Here is a 19,796-nt window from a genome sequence, read left to right on the forward strand (position 1 = left end):
CGTCTGCCCAGGTTCTAATTCTTTTAAAAATAATCCGCCCCAAAACTTTCAAGGTGTTATCGATTAACGAAATGGGGAGGTAACACCCAGGATCCAGCCTATCGCCCTTCTTAAAAATGGGAACGATTGTGCTACAAGACCATGTTTCTGGAATTTGCCCGCTCGTTAAATTATTGAAAACATTACATAACAGTGGAGCCCAGAAATCGGGCTCACACTTCAACTGGTCAATTGAGAGCCCATCAGGGCCGGGCGCTTTGTTTCCAGCGCTTTCCGATATGGCATCCTCAACCTCAGATACAGAGATGTTAAGTGGGTTTAAGGGGAGTAGATTTGAAGAAGGGTTGTCTGGTGTAGCATAAATTTTAGCAAAATGTTCAACCCAGATAGGACCAGTGATGTTACAGTTAATTTCCGTTAAATTAGAGCCTATAGATCTTATCTTCTTTACCTCCCTCCAAAACCCAGTAGTATCTTTCAATTCGGCTGAGCGTGCCAAGGAACCCCAGTGAGTTTTAAGCAGTTCATTTGATCTAGTGCGTAGGGTAAGTTTTTACTCTGCTCTGAGCAGCCTTATTTGTGGTATATCCCTAGGTTCAGCTTTTAGGGCGGCTCTCAACTTCCTATTTGCTTTTGAACAAAGGGCATCAAACCATCTAGGTGTTTCCTCAGCTTTACTAGAAGCAGGTCTAGAAATCTCACCTTTTATTACAGAACAGAGTTCGGAAAATGATGTAATTATATTAACCCCATGGTCATCAATGGTGAGACAATTTTCGATCAAAACTGGGTGTTTTTTAATGATTTTAGCTAGGATTCCCCTGTTATCCACGCCCTTCCAAATTACCCGCAATTTATCAGTTGAGACCTCCAAATTTCTAGCACCTATTTCATTTCGTAAACACTTGCCCCTCGGAAGTGATAGGTGAATGACAATCGGGTAGTGGTCGCTATAAATTTTACATACAACTTCAGCCTTTGTTAAAGCGTTAGCGACAGGAGGTGAAACAAAAACATAATCAATTGTAGTGCCGCCCCCATGGCCAATAAAAGTGGGAAATGGAGCGGCGCTATTTTCCATACCAACATATTCCATACAATTTACAAGGTCTCTGGTTGCGAGAAGATTTAACAGTTCTGTACCTCTTTTACATGGGGGATTTCTTGAATGTATATGAGCATTAAAGTCCCCTCCTAGACAGATACCATCAAATTTCCCGTATTTCTGTCCATCCAAAATGCCATCAATAAAATCAAATAAAAGAATAAAATTACGGTTAGGTTGGGACAAAAAGTCATTATTGTAGAAATTGATCAGACATAGCCTTGTCTTCTGGGTATATGATAATGCCATAAAACTTGGGCAATTGGTTAAGAGTGTATCAACTTTAACTTCTGCAGTAATTTTGACCCAGATAGATAGTCCACCGCTCGGACGACCAAACGGGGGGGGCTGAAACAGTCCTATTATGGCAGCTGTACCCCTCAAATAACAAATCATCAGTACACCAGGTTTCTTGGAACATTAATATATCATGGCAGTTGACCCAGTCCTTCCAGGAAGTAATTTCCATCTTGGCCTTCAAGCCGGCAATGTTCCAGCTAAGGATTTTTAGGTTATTATCTAGCCTCAAACAAGGGCCCTGATCAAATCCTGAAGCGAGTTTTGCTGTAATATGCCCCTGTTGTTCACATGGTGTTTCAAGTGAAAAAGTCTTGGGTATTGACGGAAGTACCTCAGGAAGTATTTCCACTGACTGGTCAATAGCAGAACACACAGAAAGTGGTTCACCGGTAGTGGAGTACAGTCAATCCAATGTTTCCAAGTCATGGAATATTGCAAACCTGTTATGTAATGGGAAGACAGGTGGGGGCTGCATCATTTTGTGTGGGGGACGGTAAAAGTAGTTTAACGGTAAAGGGGTCACCACAGTAGATGGACCATGTCGAACAAAGTTTTTATTCAGCAAGAATTTTGCAGTGCCCGGATTTCTAAAGTTGATTACGATACAGTCCCCGTTAATGTTTTTGAAAAGAGGACCTACCCAGGTTACTCGCCGTGTGGATATGATCTCTTTAGAAATGTCATACCCCACCCCCTTATGCTTCGTTAACCAGTCTATACACTTATTATGCAGTTGAACCCACGATTCTCCTTGACCTTCCCTAAGGGGTGGAATACCAGCCAGAACTAAGACATAAGGACAAGCCTCAGGTGGAAGATGTAAGGCAGGGCCTTGATGTTTAACAGGCCTGTTGTCTTCATGTGGGGTCTTATTGTAGCGCTGGCTGGAGTTCGTAGGGGCCTTCTGCACTGTAGTGCCTGTCGCTGAATTGCTCTTATTGTTTTTCATTAATGCTCCATTTACAGCACTGGGAGAAGCAAAAGATTTGGTCGAGGGATCAGAAGCGCTGGTAACATTACTTGGTGGCAGAGGAGGTTTAGGTAAAGAGTCAGGCGAGTTACTACCTCTTATACTTTTGGTCACCGCAGATGTGGTAGACGGCGGTAAGTTAATAGTAGCCTGTGGTTCCTTAGCCCTATTAGTACTCTGATCGCCACTAGTAAGAACACGAGTGGTGGATTCCAGGTCTTTTAGCAGACGTTCAACTCCTAATTTATCCAAGCTCGCTATACCTTTTCTCTTGGCATCATCGTTTTTAATTAAGTTTTCCAGTCTGTCAAGTCTTTTAAAAATATTATTAAATTGTTTGATCATTTGACCTTCAAGTTGTTTGAAAATGGTATCTGCAATGGTCTCAATGAGATTCCCCTCTGATTTGGAGTGGTAGCTATTTGCGTTGGGGAGTTCAGTCTGAGTGGAGATAGACATAGAATTTGAGTCATCATTATTTATGACTACGACATCACCCAGATGAGCTTGTTCCTGCACAGATACTATGTGTTGATTCAACTTCTGTTTCTTTCCCCTATTCCACATGCTTTGTGGTGTTGGTTGGTTTGCACTCCTAAGTGGCTGCTTCCTTTTATTGTAAGTTACTTTTACAGGGCCCCTCTTTCTCTTAGCTCCTGCGTTCTCAGAGACCTTAGTAGTAGCCTCTGTAGTTGTTAATAACGAGGCAGGGTCAGGAGCTACGTCTGGGGCTATGTATGTAACAGTATTTTCATCGTCTAGGACAATGGGCACACTAACAACGGGATGTGATGGTTTGACCACGATAACTTCGGGGATTATGTGAGTGTTACCGTTTAAACAGCCAGTTGCGTTTAGTTGGTTAGTATTCAATGAACCCATAGAGAACCTCCTTTCAGTTTCAACAATCTCATTAAACGTGGTATCTATCAATGTCTCAAATGATGATATCAGAGATACAGAGGTCTCTGTGTCCTGAGTGGGTGCAACAGCAATATTGCTAATGACAGTGCAGTCGCCCATTTTATTATCCAGATAGGGTGCTAACCTTTCAAAGGAAATGTTGGAGGGGTGGCCCGCCCGACCACGGGTGACCTCTGAGGGCCTCAGAGGACCCGCCCTTTGCCCGGGCTTCGCCCGGCGCCGTCCGAGCGCGTCCGCGACGCGGAGGGGACTCCCTGTTTAAGTAGCGCCTCCGGGCGCGCAGCGTCAGGAAGTGGCCTGCCGGAAGTCGTCGCACTGCCCTCTGGGAGCTGTAGTCTCCAGCCGCCGCGATGGCGTGGAGCGGCGAGACCACAGCGTCAGGGCCCCAGGTGCGAGATGGCGTCCGGCGGCGAGATGGTCTCCAGATGGCTCCGTGTGGCAGGTGAGCTGGTGAGCAACAGGATTTCCTCCCCGCTCCACCGAGGGGACTCCCTGTTTAAGTAGCGCCTCCGGGCGCGCAGCGTCAGGAAGTGGCCTGCCGGAAGTCGTCGCACTGCCCTCTGGGAGCTGTAGTCTCCAGCCGCCGCAATGGCGTGGAGCGGCGAGACCACAGCGTCAGGGCCCCAGGTGCGAGATGGCGTCCGGTGGCGAGATGGTCTCCAGATGGCTCCGTGTGGCAGGTGAGCTGGTGAGCAACAGGATTTCCTCCCCGCTCCACCGAGGGGACTCCCTGTTTAAGTAGCGCCTCCGGGCGCGCAGCGTCAGGAAGTGGCCTGCCGGAAGTCGTCGCACTGCCCTCTGGGAGCTGTAGTCTCCAGCCGCCGCGATGGCGTGGAGCGGCGAGACCACAGCGTCAGGGCCCCAGGTGCGAGATGGCGTCCGGCGGCGAGATGGTCTCCAGATGGCTCCGTGTGGCAGGTGAGCTGGTGAGCAACAGGATTTCCTTCCCCTGCACTTTCTCATTAATATAATAGTAATTAGGTCCATGGACAGAAGTAAGATAAAAAATTATGTTCTTTATGCAATGAACAACTCTAAAAAGATCTAGGTGTTATTTGCATCATCTTCTAGTGGACTTACTCTCTTCGCAGTGCAGCTCCTCCTGGTAGCTGCTGCTGCCCCAGTTGCTGACCCTCTGGTCAGGAGTTTGAGGCCCACCTCCATCCGCAGGCTCCTGTCTGCGCCTCATCCCTGGTGGTCTAATGGTCGGTAGAGTGTCACTGCTCTGCTGCTAGGCGGCCCATCTGTCTCTCTTTTTCGCTTTCTGCCTTTATTTCTGCTTTTTTCGCTGATTCTGCTCCTTGTCTTTATTCAGCTTTTTTCCTTTTCTTCTCTTTTTTCGACACCCCCCCACCCCTGCAGTTTGCAATCTCCTGCGGTCCCACCCCCCTCAAGTGACCCTTCCTGCATTCCCACCTCCCAGCTGTCCAGCCCCTCCCCCGCAGCACTACTTAATGCCGTCTGCTCATAGCCGGTGTGAAAAAGGGAAGCCCGCCTGTGCCGGTCCGCGCTAGGACCTTACCCAGCACTACAGACCCTGGTTCTCAAACCCCCCATCAATAATACACTGGCACCCTTCTCACCCTCAACACAGGATGCCATGCCGACTGCCACCTCGTGGCTCTGAAGGACACCCAAGGACCCTTCTCATGCCGGAACTACAGCCACACCTTCACCCACGCCAACACGCCAGCTCAGTTGCCGCTCAGCCAGCCAACAGCGCACCCAACCAGCTTAACAGCATCCGCCTCAACATGCGCTCCCTCCACAAACACGCCACAGAAATCTGGGCCCATTTCGATTCTGTTGTGCCAGACATTGTCTTCCTCACGGAAACCTGGGCCAACCCCAGCTCAGGCCTGGACATCTCCACCGTAATCCCTGACGGATTCACAATCACCCGCAAGGACATCGCTGACACCTTTCTTAGCCCTACCACACCGCAAACCACAGCAGACACCAACACCTCAGGTCGCAACCTGCACCAATGGATCACCAACTGCACCAATGGCCTTGCTCCCCTCAAGAAGGCCCACGGCAAACCATACACCAAGAAAGCCAACTAGTTCACTCCAGACCCCGCTAGTCCAGACACACCTGCAGCCGACTTGAGAAGAGATGGAGGAACAGCAAGACTTTGAAAACACACACAGCCTTCAAAACGCCACACACCATGTGCTCCTCACCTCCACAAAGAAAATAGCCCTCCAAGACAGAATCCACTCCAAATCACACAACAGTAAGGAACTCTTTGTCATCATCAAGGAGTTTGCCTGGCCCAGCAGGAAGACCACGGATGCCCCCCAGAACTCTGCAACAAACTTAGCACCTATTTGCACTATAAGATCAGACTGATCTATGACAGATTTGATGCCCAACACCCTGCCACCAAGCCTGACACCATTGCACTCAACTACACCGCACCTTACCCTACCCTGCTCAACTGGACCCCACTCACCACGGACAACACACTCCAGACCATGAAGAGCCTCCACTCCAAAGCCCCATCGGAAAACTGCGAGCACCACATATTTCACAGAGCTGCCACCACCATCGCCCCCAAACTCCAGTGCACCATCAACTGCTCCATCAATACCCCCACCTTCCCTGAAGACTGGAAGCACGTCAAGATCAACCTCCTGCTAAAAAATGTGTCCGCCGAATCAATAATCCTCAACAACGTCCAAACCATCTCCTTGATCCCCTTCCCAGTAAAGGTCACAGAGAAGGCCATCGACGCCCAACTCTCAGAATTCATCAAAGTGAGCCACATCCTGGACATCTCCAATCCAGCTTCCGGAGCAATCACAGCACTAAAATTGCACTCCTCACCACCGACGACATCCGTGCCCTTCTTGACCGGGGTAAAATGGCAGCCACGATCCTGCTGGACCTCTTGGCCACCTTGGATACAGCCTCACACCGTACCCTAGTCACAAGACTCCGGCATCCAGGGCAAAGCCCTGGACTGGATCCGCTCCTTCCTCTCTGGCCAATCTCAGCGAGTCAGTCTACCCCTGTTCAGCTCCAAACCTACACCGATCATCTGTGGAGTGCCCCAGTGCTCCCTGAGCCCCACCCTCTTTAACGTCTACATTGCTGCCCTCACCACCATCGTAAGAAACCACAGACTTAACTTAATCTCCTATGCTGACGCCACCCAACTGATCCTATCCCTCACCAACGAACACTTGGCCATCAGAATCAACTTCCACATCGGGATGAAGGCCGTGGCCTTCTGAAGGACAGCTGACTCAAACTCAACTCAGACAAGACTGAAGTACTCATCCTGGGGCCCACCTCCTCTGCCTGGGACGACTCCTGGTGGCCTGCTGCACTGGGAACCCCATCTGCCCCCATGGACCATGCACGCAACCTCTGCATCATGCTGGACTCCTCACTCACAACAAACCCCCAGATCAATGCTGTATCCTCCTCAAGATTCCACACACTACGCTTGCTTTGAAAGACTTTCAGATGGATCCCCACCGAAGCATGAAAGACGGTCACCCACACACTCATCACCAGCATGCTCGACTACGGCAAAGCACTTTACGCCTGCATCACCCAGAAACTCCTAAGAAAACTGCAGAACGATAAAAATGCCAGAGCCAGACTGGTCCACAACACCCTCTACCGCAGCCACATCACCGAACACCTTTGTGAACTTTTGAAAATCCAGAGCACTACACAAATATAGTGATTTTGATCCGTCAAAGCTACAGATCAAATTTTAATTTTTCAAACAAACAAATCCTGAGCTTGCTAAGTACGTAAATCCATGAACAAATAGCACTGACAACCAAAATTTGTGACACACAGGTCTGTGGATGAAGCACACAGCGGACACGTGTTTCGTTGTGTTTATGACTTTTTCAAGGCTGTTAACGAAGATAAATACAGTACATTAGGAGCTAATGAAATTGCTGTTAAAATACCGCCTTGGTGTCAGATTTAAAAAACATTTCTGATACCGCACCAAAAGTAGGAAATCGTCCCAAACTGTGCCCATATGTGTTCGTATACCATGCAAGCACTGCTGGAAAGCGTGAACAAAACTTTGCACCGTGACAAGGAGTTGCAATAAATAAAGAAGTGAGAAAGGAGAAACAAACAGAACCACCGGTGATATCATACCAAGTACTGTGTCTATGACACATAAATGCGCCAATTTCTTCCATTCGTATATGTGATCAATAAAAAGTGCTACCAACACCACAGTTGTCGTGTTTCTAAGTAGTATACTCAGTGCTAATACTTAAAGAACAGTAAATCACCTAGTTATTTTCAAAGGGTGGAAATCAGCATCAGCACCTCCTTTTATATGTAAAACGAATGGACAAGGAGTCCAATCCTTTGATCCCCAGGACCTGGACGGACTTGGATATGGCCTCTAATATAGCCCTTCGGTAAACGTATCTGTTACTAGAAAGGAGGGAAGCATATTTATCATTTATAAGACTCCTTATGGTCTAAAAGGCATTAAGACACAGATCCATAACTTAATGGATTCTTGTCAGTTGGGCCAACTGCTACTATTAACCCTCGCCACATAGCATTAGCTGTAATAATAAGCTGGTTAATTGGCTCTGTAAAAAAGAGACCATTCGAACCCCAATGTATAGCAATAAACTTATTTTGACCACAAGACCTCCTCACATATCTAGTTGTCAGCAACTTCTTTTTAAGCATCCAAAGAAGGTTATCGTACATGCAGAACTTAAATCAAAACTCATCTTTTATCATTTTCATTAACAATAGTCTTTTGCAATTTTTTCATCAGTTCAAAGTGTGGATTGCATAATTTTATGACATGCTCTTTCACTAGAGCTTAAACCACAATAACAGATGACAAAAATATTTTTTCAAAATATTGTTTTAGTAAAAGTGGTTACTGTTACCTAATTCAGACCACAACATCTAAAACCTATCCTAGGCATGATTACCTGCCATGCTACACGCTTAACAAATCTCGAAGTTCATGCATCAAAAACGATATTCAATCACATCTTAATCTATTGTCAGCTATTGCTTCTTGACCCATTTACTTGTAAAATACAATAGAATAGAAACTATTTTTAAAAACACCAGTTCACTGCTTCAAGTATTTTGTAGTGCAAAAACTATCTTAAAAACAAACTCTTAGACCCGACAGTCTTAGGTTGGTCTTCCCCCAGCTTTTTCCCTATCTCCCTCCATTTTCTGACCTCGTTTTTGCTGACGTTAGAACTCTGTTTACTTTACCATTGCTGACCAGTGCTAAAGTGCTTGTACTCTCTCCCATAAACATAGTAACATTGTCTTAACCCCTACAGGCATATTTAATTTACGTATAAATCCCTAGTAGAGTGCACTACATGTGCCCAGGGCCTGTAAATTAAATACTGCTACTGGGCCTGCATGGTTCTTCCTGAGTGGTACAGACTTCACATATGACCACATATGAGACATAGATACTTGCCATAGTAATTCGAGGTCTTGGTCTGGCAGTTCCCTCCTCCAGATCTTTGTCTTCAAAGTTAGCACTTCATCCACAGCCTGGATTAACATCCAGTACCATTCTGAAACTTCTTTCCGCAAAAGCGGCTGTGAGAGTATCCTGACCTTCAGGTGCTGGTTCCCTTTACCGTCCTTTCCCAGGGTGTTTGCCCAGCTTGCTAATTAGTAATATTTAAATTTGGAAACCGAGCCCTCAGAAATCTCCAGCAGTCGCTGCCACAAGATTAGTGGGGTATCCTCTATGAGCTGTCGCCAGCTATGAATACCACTCTTCTGCAGAGGAATTGCAAGTGAATCAAGAAGGCGATTTGCGGTGCTAGAAGAGTCCCAGATTGGAGCTGAGTCGCTATAATAAGATATTTGCAGGGAAAGTCTTACTTGGTACCAGATTTTACATGCACTTACTATAATCTTTGGCCTGACTTTTTTTTAAAGAATTTGGGATGGCCGAATTTAAGGAGAAAAAATCTGCTTGAACTGGAGAGCCTGCTGTGAGAGCTCTAAAGAGCGGGGACAAACAAGAGCTACCCATAAAAAGCTGTCGGAAACTCTTCAGATGAAAAGCACAGTAATATTGATAAAGGTCTGGGCTGGCGATACCACAGTGTTCTTTCTTTCTACAAAGCTTCTTCCAGGAAATTCTAGGCCTTTTGTTCCCCTAATAAAACTGGTAAACTCCCCTTGCACTTTCTTAAACCACTAGTTCTTAAATTCTAATGTAATAGAGTTAAATAAAAAAGTGAATTTGGAGGAAGATAGACATTTTCAAAAGATTGGATCTACCTAAGAAGGACTGTGGGAGGGCTCCCCAGGCCTGTATTTGTTTTCAGACACGGGTCGCTAAATGTTCAAAATTTATTTGAGCTAATTTCTCCAGATTGTGCACTACCTGGACTCCCAAATCCTTCCAATATCTCCCTCATTGCAGGAAGAGACTTAGGCAGATCTCCTGTAAAGATCATCTTATCATCTGCTCTGCATACAACCCAATTTATTTCTTCCAACTATTACAGACAAAGGGAAGATGTTCCGGCATGTCCTTAATTTACACACCAGTGGCTCAATGTAAAGGTTAAAAAGAAGAGGGGAAAGGGGACATCCCTGTCTAGTCCCCCTACCGATATTTATCAACTTAGTAAGGTTCCCGTTACCCAGGACCATGGCTGAGGGGTTTTTATGTAGGGACCTAACTTCTGCTTAGAAGACCTCTCCTACGTTGAAACGTTGAATCATCTTATGCAGAAAGTGCCAACTGACCCTGTCGAAGGCCTTATAGGCTGGATAGTAAATTAAACTATTCACTATCCAGCGCCCCCCAATGCAAGTCGTCGTAACGACTTGCGTTGTAAAACCTGTGTTGTAAAGGCATGCGTGGAAAAAGCATGCTTTGTAACAACATAAATCCACCACAAAAGTCACCCAGGAGCCATAAACTTTGGCCTTTGCAATTGGTCATCTACCAAGAGTGTCAACCACACAATCCCCTTAAGTGGCTTGAATGGATGTTTTAAAAAGGAGTGCAACCACCTTTACTGAACACGACTGAGTGGTACACACACAATGGTCAATCCACTTCTGCCCTTTGAGTATCTCACCCTAATCCTCTTTAAGCAAATGGGACTCCTGGATAAAAAAACTCACTATCTGAGAGTCTCAGGGAGGCCAAGATTTTCTTTCTTCTAGGAACAACTCTAAGGCAGTTGACGTTCCAGGATAAAAATTATAAGTGTCTGCTCTAGGTCTATCTGAAGTCATAAATAGAGTAGACCGGTACGCAGTAGCCTGAATTTACTGACCAACCCTGAGAACCTAAAACGTCTAATTGATCCACTTGAGCCATATTAACTTATGAGGTATTTTTTTTATTTTTTTACCCACATGCTCCCCCACCCAGTGAAAAAAAAGATTGGGCTTATTTTTAATACTTTCTGTTTGCAAGTGACCCACCCATCCCACCCCGGGGAACCCTCCCAAAAACTAGAGGTATTCTGGTGACTACCTCAATTGAGCTCTCTTGATACATCTCGGCAATGGCAGTAAAATTATATTTGATGTGCTTTAATCTGTTCAATCAAAGTACTAACTTCGTTAGGGTCTCTAATATTATGCATTTTGTTGTTCCACATCACCTTCAGGGAGACAGGGAACCGGAGGTTGGCAGTAGCACCCAACCCCCTCAGCTCTTGAATAAACTTCCCTAGCTCCCACTGTCTGTCTTGCGTGGTGCATGAAATGTCCGATCTGATACGAAAAGACCAATATCCTTTCTTGTATGTTCCTGCTTTGAGGGTCCCGGCAACAATTTTCTCGTTTTTTCCCCCTGGTCTTCTTAAGAACGGGTCACGGTGAACTTTTTGAATTTCGTCTTCTAAGCAGCGGTCTTCCATGTCCATATTAAATTCTTCTAGGAGGGTGATCATAAAACCTCTACAGTTCTCTCCTTCAGGACCTTCCGGCATATTCAGAATCCTAATGTAGTTTCTCCCTGGACTGTTTTCAAGAGCTTCTAGTTTATCCAGAAGCTCCTTTTCCCCGTCCTTCAACTTCAGGATCTCATCTTTATTGGTGTCGACCTTTTTGGAGAGATCAGCCAGAAAGACCTCCATTGCCCCAACTCTTTCCATAAAGTTGTTAATCTTTTCTTCCAAAGCCTTGCATGCACCATGGATCTTTTGTTGATTTTTGTGCCTACTTCCTACGCTCAATAAAGGTTTATCTGTAAATGATCTTTAAACCGCTGAAGGTGGGGGAGCAAGTAGGAGGGCACGAGAAGCTCTGTTGTTTAGGTTATTCTGTGAGGCCAGTGAGGGGTTCTTTTTTATAAGGGGGGGCTAAAGAGTTTTCCCCTTTTCCTCAAATGTCCCTGCTTCTCAAAATATACCTGCTTGTAAATCAGGCAGACACCTCACTTGATTCGGTACTCTCTACAAAAGATACTTCAGAGGGCTTGTGGACCCACCTACTCCAGCATGGTCCCTATCCCCTTTCTTTACCAGGGTCATCAGGGTTCTCTGAACAACATCCTCCCCCTCCACCTCGCTGCTTTGTCTGCTGTCGTGAGAAAATTTGCTATGTCCGGGGAGGCAAACACAGCCCTGTGTGCAGGCTGCCGATCCGCTGCTCTAGCTACCCCAGAAGCCGATCCCCGAAGTAGCGCGCCAGCCCCAACTGAGCCGCGCTGCCGCCTCTGCCCACACACTTTTCCGCAGCTGCACCACCATCGCGAGGCGATCCATGGCCCCTGGAAAACCTTCATGGGAGCCGTGCAAACCCCGTCAGGTTCTCCAGAACCAGCACCCCGCTGCGGATTCCCAAACAACAAAAAGCACAGGTAAATGTTGCACCGATTTGCCGAATGAGCAAGAGAGATCACGATCGGCACAACCTGTCAGCCGCCATGCTCCCTCAAATAAAAGAATTATTGCCAAGTGACTCCAAAGGCTTGCTGGTTTGCCTCCTGTTCTACGTTTCAGGGACATCAAATACTTCAAGTCATCCTGCTATAGCACCTGGACTTTGCTTGCTGCAAGTCTTGGCCGGCCAAGTGGTGCCATCCCAGTCCTGGTCTCTTGGAAGTGGGTCTCAAGTGCTGCTTCAACCAGAAACCCATGCATCCTCATCGGAACCAGCGCATTTTCCCCTTTTTCACCTTGAGTTTTATAAAGCGCAAACTTGACCCAAAGGTATCAGGTATCAGAGCGTTTTACATGAGCACCACTTACCTTACACAAGGACATATTCATTTTCGTGAGGCACAGGGAGATTTAGTGATTTGCTCAGAATCACAGGATGTTGAGCGTCATTGCCAAGACACGAACCTGGTTCCCCAGATTTGTGATCGACTGCCCTAGCCTTTAGACCACAGCCTTTGGGTGAGTCAGAACCAATGCATCCCCATCATTGCATGAAGCAGACCTGGTGCATTGTTCTCGAACCAGTGCATCGCCTTCGGAATAGTCACATCGCCTATTGCGGGAGCAGCAGTGGTGCATCTCATTCGCAACCAGTGCCTCACACTCAGAACGAATGCATCGCCTCAGTTGCATGGAGAAAATTGACGCATCTCATCCACTGTATGGCTCCACACCAAAGCTTCACTTTGGCTGTGCCCTGCATCTTTGTCTACGGTGATGTATCCCGGCTCAAGGTGCTTTGGTTCAGCAGGTCGAAAGGTGTTTCTGTGTCCTGCCTGTGCTCCATTGCGGTCGGCCTAAACTTTAGACTTTGCCCCAGCCATGCGCAATCGGAAATCCCAATTAAGAGCTTATTGCTTTTAGGTGTTTGTTTACATTTAAATATCGACTACTACTTGTTAGATTTTAGTCGATTTGGTCTTGTTTTATGTATAAAATCATGATCTAGTTTTCTCACCGATTGTATAGTCTTTTTGAGGTGTTATGACTGTGTTACTGTTTGAAGTGTTGCACAAATACTTGACACATTGCCTTTTACCAAGCTACCAGAGGGGAAGCACAGGACAATTTAGATTGTGCTGTGACTTACCCTGACTAGGATTGTGGTTCCTGCGGGGACAGGGTGCATAACTCTGCCAACAAGGAACCCAATATCTAACACAAACGTACACTATCGCGGAGTAAACGCACCCCTCCTTGTCTAATTGTAATATGCTGTGCATGAATCAATAAACTGGGGTTTATCTAGACAACCATCTCTTCGTTTTCAATCCTCCTCTGTAACAGTAGAGCAAAAATTGCAATTTGGAGTAAAGCATCTAGCTCTGTGTTACAGAAACACTCGTTCAACCCAAAACATCCACTTATTCTATCACCACGAAACCTGTCACAGCCTTCTTCTCTTTCCTACACTCATTAGGTAGCTTTATGTTTTTCCTGACAGTCTTTTAAAACCAAGCAAATCCAAACATTTTTAAAATAGTTACTTCACCCTTTTATTCTGGCAGTGAACCGGTCCAGAAGAAACAGCGGATGATAGATGAACAGGTGGGGCAGCTGTTAAGTAAATTCATATTCTGGTTAATTTAATGCCTGGGGGAAGGCAGGAGGTCAGCAACCAGTCAATCAGTGCTCCCAAGCAGCTTCTTGTTAAAAGCTGCAAAGCTGCACTTGTGCCTCATAATCTCATATTCAGGAAGGAGCTGTAATATGTGACTAATGCATTTTAGAGCGTTGATGCAGATGCTAGCACTAAAATGTGTTAGTCTGACCTCTGATGCGAGGTACTTGGCAGGGCTGATTACATGTCTGTATTTATTTATTTTTTGCACCAATTCTCACTACAGTGCGTGGATCGGATTAAGTTTCCCAATAAACAAATCATTAGAACCTAACTCTAAAAGAGCAAAAAACCAAACAGACCCTCCCACTCTCCCCCTCAGGTCGCATACATAGAAGTTTTCATATGGCACTATATCTGACTACTCTGAATGCCAAGGGATTACTCTACGTGCAGTCTGAGAGCACCAATTACTGTACTATGATTCTATGATTTCAGCCTCAGCTTGATCTAATGGAGTTCCCTCAGACCTCTGCGTCCTGGCAACCTCCCCCTTGGGGACCTCGGATGTCAAAGTGTACCAGGCTCTCGCATTCTCTTTCAACTTTTCATCCTTCCTGACTCGCTTCATGCGGACTAATTCCGCTGTTGCCAGTTCCCGTAAATCTTTGGCCCAAGTTTCTACCCTGGGGAGCTGGGAGCTCATCCAGTGAATCAGTATCCTCCTTTTGGCTAGCACTAGTCCCAGTTGTTATGTTATGGTATGTTAGGTTCCATTTAGAACGTGCACAGGTATTCGGAAGTGTCCCGGCGCGGATGCCAAATGGTGAGGAAGGATGGCCTAATGAATGATTACTTAAATAGCAGAGTTTTTAACTGCTTTTTAAACAGCCTAAAACTCTCAGTGTTACGAGCTCCTAAAGGCAAGGCATTCCAAGCCATGGCCGCTTTAACCGACAGGGAGCTGCCGCCTAATCTGATCCGGCGGTACCCAGGAAAAACAGCAAGGCATTGGCCTGTAGATCGCAGCCGTCTGGGCAGTACGTAGAATGAAAAACATCTCCTAAGAAAGTGAGGCCCTGTCTTTTAGAGGGTACCATGAACAAGAGTAAGAGCCTTAACCTCATGCGCGCTAGCGGAATTCCGCTCGCACGCTGAGATTTTTTAAATCGCACTTTACGTGACGAGCTGGGCTCGTCATCAGCGTGCGAGGAGGCTACGCCATGACGAGCCCAGCTCGTCATCAGCCTGGAAGGGGTTAAACAGAACCCTCTGCTCAACCGGAAGCCAATGTAGCTCACAAACGTTCTGGCTAGCGCTAGATCTGCCAGGCAAACCCAGCAACGCTCTTGCCTTCACATTCTGCACAATCTGCGGCTTTTTTAGCTGGTACGCCGGAAGACCAATATACAAGGCATTGGCGTAATCTAGCCTTGACAAAATAGGTGAAGACCTAGCTTGGCAGTTAGGCTGGACTGTTCCCATGAGGCACAGGGTCAAGACTGATTTGCATATGGCCATGTCTGAACTGGGATGGCTTGGTGAGCAAAATAACGATGGATTCAACCCAGATCTGTGACTGAGGGTGAATGTTTTGCAATTGTGCAACATTCCGTCCATCATCTTGTGGGTTTTGTTGTCAGAATAAGAGCATGAGTCACCATCTCCTTGGCCATTTGAGGCAGAAGAGGCAGGAACTTCTTTAAACGTTTCAGTGTGCCAAAGCACACACCTGCCAACTTGTTGATCTGGGGGGAAAATGTCAAATTCTCACCAAACCAAACCCCCAGGTTTTTCGCCGGACACCCTGAGGAGCTGGGCAAAGGATAGCCCACAGGCCAGATGTTCTCCCTTAAATACGGGGGGAAGGAGCCATAAATGAGAACCTCCGACTTCTCCTCATTGCATTTCAATTGGGCCTTTGCTAGCCACTTACAGACTTCAGCAAAGCAGTTTTTAGCAATTGACGGAGAGGAGTCAGTTTTGTTCCATGTGAACAGGAGCTGGGTATCATCTGCATACGCTATGATTTTAGCACCAAGCTTCTCTGCCAGGTAGACTAGGGGTTTCATATAAATGGTAAAGCCCTGTGGGACTCCCGTATTTAGACTTCTAGGCCTAAAAGAGTAAGGAGGCAGCCATACTTGCTGAGTTCTATTAGCCAAAAAGTATTCAATCCACTTCCATACCTGCCCCGAGATGCCAATATCAGACAACCGTGTCATAAGTTGTTGATGCGGCACAGTGTCAAACGCAGCAGAGAGCTCTAAAAGCACTAGCACGGCTCTGCCGCCGGCCTCCAAGCACTCTCTGATAGCCTCCGCCATCTCAACCAATGCTGTCTCGGTGCTATGGGAGGCCCTAAAGCCCGACTGGACGGGATGGAGGGCGCCAGATGCCACAACAAACTCCGAGAGTTGCTTAAAGGCAACCTTCTCCCACACCTTCGGCACAGCCAGGAGGAGTGAGATTGGTCGGTAGCTAGTCGGGGTGGTAGGATTGAGTGAAGGCTTTTTCAACAAGGGGAGGAGTTTAGCCTGTTTCCACTCCAGTGGTATCATAACAGTCAAGAGGGACATATTAACAATTTTATTTACTTCCAAGTTGACTACATCCGCAACTGCTGCCAGTAGCCTTGCGCGGCAGGGGTTAGTAGGAGAACCTGATTTTAACGATTTGAGAATAGTTAGGGCATCAGACACTGGGGCGGGGAGGAATGTCGCCAAAGAGGGGTGCACTAAATCCAGTGCCCCAGCTAAATGATGGAAATAAATCTCCTGAGGCTGATTGATAGAACCACAGCTATTCTGAAGGTCTTTGATTTTATCAATAAAAAAATCTGAAGGCGGTTCGCACCACCCCATAGAGCCCGACAGAGTACTCTGTTCAGCACGGGGATCCAGGTAACTTTGGACGATGCAAAATATTTCTTTCAAATTATTTTTCAATAGAGCAATACGTCCTGCAAAAAGTGGCCCTTGGCCACCTTCACCATGGAATATTAGATATTCTGAGCTTTCCTAAGAGCTGTTTTGGCAAGAGGACAATAATCTTGTCTCCATTGCCGCTCCAGCTTCTTACATGATGATTTTTTTTCTTTAAGCTCCTTCGAGAACCAGGGTTGGAAAGGGGACATTCACACTCTTTTGTGGCCTGGTGGAACAGAAAAGCTCTCCACCGCGTCGGTCAGCCAATTCTTGAGACTACCCACTGCATATAATAGATTTCCTGCAATATCAGGAAAAGTATCAGCCAAAACCCTACCAAACGCCACTGGCTCAATGCGTGGGCAGGGTCTGGCCACTGTCTTATTCATAGAAGAGGCAGAAGGTTTAATGGACCAAGAAAATTGGATTAAAAAGTGGTCTGACCAGGTGCCCGGAAGGGGATCCCAAACAGTTAGCGGAAAATTAGAGCAAATTACATCAATAGTATGGCCTCCCCTATGGGTGGGCATGCTAATCCACTGTGTCAATTGGGCAAGCTCCAATAACTCATTAAAGGTGCGTGTGTCAGAAATTTCCCTACAGTCCAAGTGGATGTTAAAGTCGCCGAGCAATAGATAATTTGTGTAATAGAAGGCTCTTGGCACAATTATTTAATCCAACACTATAAGGAAAGAATTCGGGAGTCCAGGGGGGCAATATAAAAGCTTGGCTCCCAGTAGAAAATGAGGAGAAATAGTAAGGGAGAAATCCATTGCTTCGCCCTCCATAAAGTCATTGAAAAGCCCCTGTGTAAAGGTCCAATGTTCCCTAAAAACTACTGCAACCCCTCCCCCTCTCCCAGTTTTACCGTCAACTCTGGCATTTTAAAACCTGTTGGAATAGCCAAGGCAATGACCGGGGCAGAGCAATCATTCAGCCAGGTCTCTGTTATAAATAAAAGGTCAAGCTGGTTATCGACCAGAAGCTCAAAAATATCGGACACATGTTTTGCCATAGATTGCGTATTTATCAGGGCTTTGATGCTTTGCCCAGCCAAAGGAATAGTGGGCAAACGGTTGGGGGTGGTCCCCCCCAAATGAAGACATTTTAAATTACAGCTTGGGCAGATGCTCTCTATTTTCAAGCACATTCCAAACATAAGTGCACCTAATTAGGGACTCACCGATTAATCCTAATTTCTCCCTGCTCCAAGACCTACGAACAGAGTGGACGTCAGGAGGAGGACGAGCAGCATGGCTGGTGCTGGTCGCTTCCGGGGCACAGACGGGTGCAGACGGGCTTGTCTTTGCAGTTGGAGGAATTTGCAAGTCAGTTTCTTCCCCTTGGGGCAGGAGAGAAGACCCAATAGTATCACCTTAATGGACTGAGGTAGTGTCCACCGTGTGACTTGTCGCAAACGTTCCAATGTGGTGTTCTCAAAAAAGTGCAGCTTCAGACAGTCACATAACATATGCAAGAAGGGGGCATCATCATAACCTCAGCAGGGGCAACAAGAAGAACGATCAGGGTATATTTTATGGAGCACCCGTGGGGTCAAATAGGTTTGATGAACAACATTAAATTGGATAAGTTTAAATCTAGTATTGTAACAAATTTGTTTAACCCCTTAGTGTACTCTCTTCCATTCGGGATCTGTGAGGGGTGCTTACAGTACTGCATCCCACCGAGCCTGGATTGGAACGGGCATGCAGTGAGATCCGCCCTTAATGCCCAATAGATATGAGAAGCCAATCTGCGCCCCCCGGCCAAAGTCACAAATGCCTGAAGGGTGGAGTGATAGGTGGTTCCTCTGGGAACATCTGCCAAATTCCCTGTGCCACTGCAGAAAGTTTCGCATATTGGAGGTATTGACCTCTGCCCAGGTCAAATGCAGGCTCCGCCTTCTCCTTGTCAGGAAGTGCTGATTCAAATATAGACCGCTCATCATCTTACAGCCTCCCTCCACCCATCTGGAGACTGACATAACTTGACCAATCTGTCCAAACGGGACGACAAGCCACCACGGGGCTTCTGGGGCATAGGGCGCTCTACATATCGCCACCCGAACCGCAGATTCCCAGATGGAGGCCACATGTCTCACAATATATGGAAGTGACTTGGGTACACGTGAACCCAACATTAGAAGGTCCGGGAGAGGAATATCCTGGTGAGTACCTCTCAGTAACTGTTTCTCCCAGTTATCTGTCTCATCAAGTCAGTGGCCAGCATGTTGGAGCTGCGACGCAATATAATAGAAATTCAGTCGCTAAACTCCAGTCCCCCTGTGTCCCAAGTTCTCTGTAGCGTCCGCAACCCCACCTTTTTCTGTTTGTTTCTCAATAAAAGGTCAACCAACAGATGATCCAATTTAAGAAAGTACCCCGCGATATTTGATAGAGTGAGTTCTGTATTACATATAAGCCCCTCGGGAGGACCACCATTTTTATTAGAGCGATACGTCCCATCAGTGATAGGGGCAGGCTACGCCAGAACTCTACCGATTTGTAGAGACCTTTTACCCAGAGCCCTATATTATGAGTTAAGTAAGCCTCCTGTGTGTGTATCAACCGAACCCCGAGGTAACGCACCGAATCAGTGACCCAGCTCATCACCACATTGGGTAATTCATCTTCCGCCTTGTCTCTCAGGTTTCTAATAGGGAAAAGCTTAGACTTCCCCGGGTTAAGGCAAAGGCCTGATATAACACCAAAAGTAGTGAATTCCGGTAGGAGCTCTTGGACCGCTTCCTCTGGGCGATAGATGTATACCAGTGTATTGTCTGCATATATGACCACTACGTGCACTGTTGGACCCAACTAAACACCCCACTGTGCCATCATGTGTTGCAGCGCTGTCGCCAATGGTTCCATCGCCAAGGCGAAGAGGAGCAGCGACAGGGGACAGCCCTCCCGGGCACCCCTCTAAAGTTCGAAACTGTCAGAAACTTGGTTACGTAAACAGATCCGAGCTGTTGGCCTACTGTAAAGAAGCTTCAACCAGTTTAGATATTTGTCCCCAATCTCATTTTAGCAAGCACTGCCCTGATATACCATTTAACTGTATCAAAAGCCTGCTTAATATCTAAAAGACACAAGGC

This window comes from Lissotriton vulgaris, chromosome 8 (assembly GCF_964263255.1).
Source record: "Lissotriton vulgaris chromosome 8, aLisVul1.2, whole genome shotgun sequence".
Classification (NCBI taxonomy): Eukaryota; Metazoa; Chordata; class Amphibia; order Caudata; family Salamandridae; genus Lissotriton; species Lissotriton vulgaris.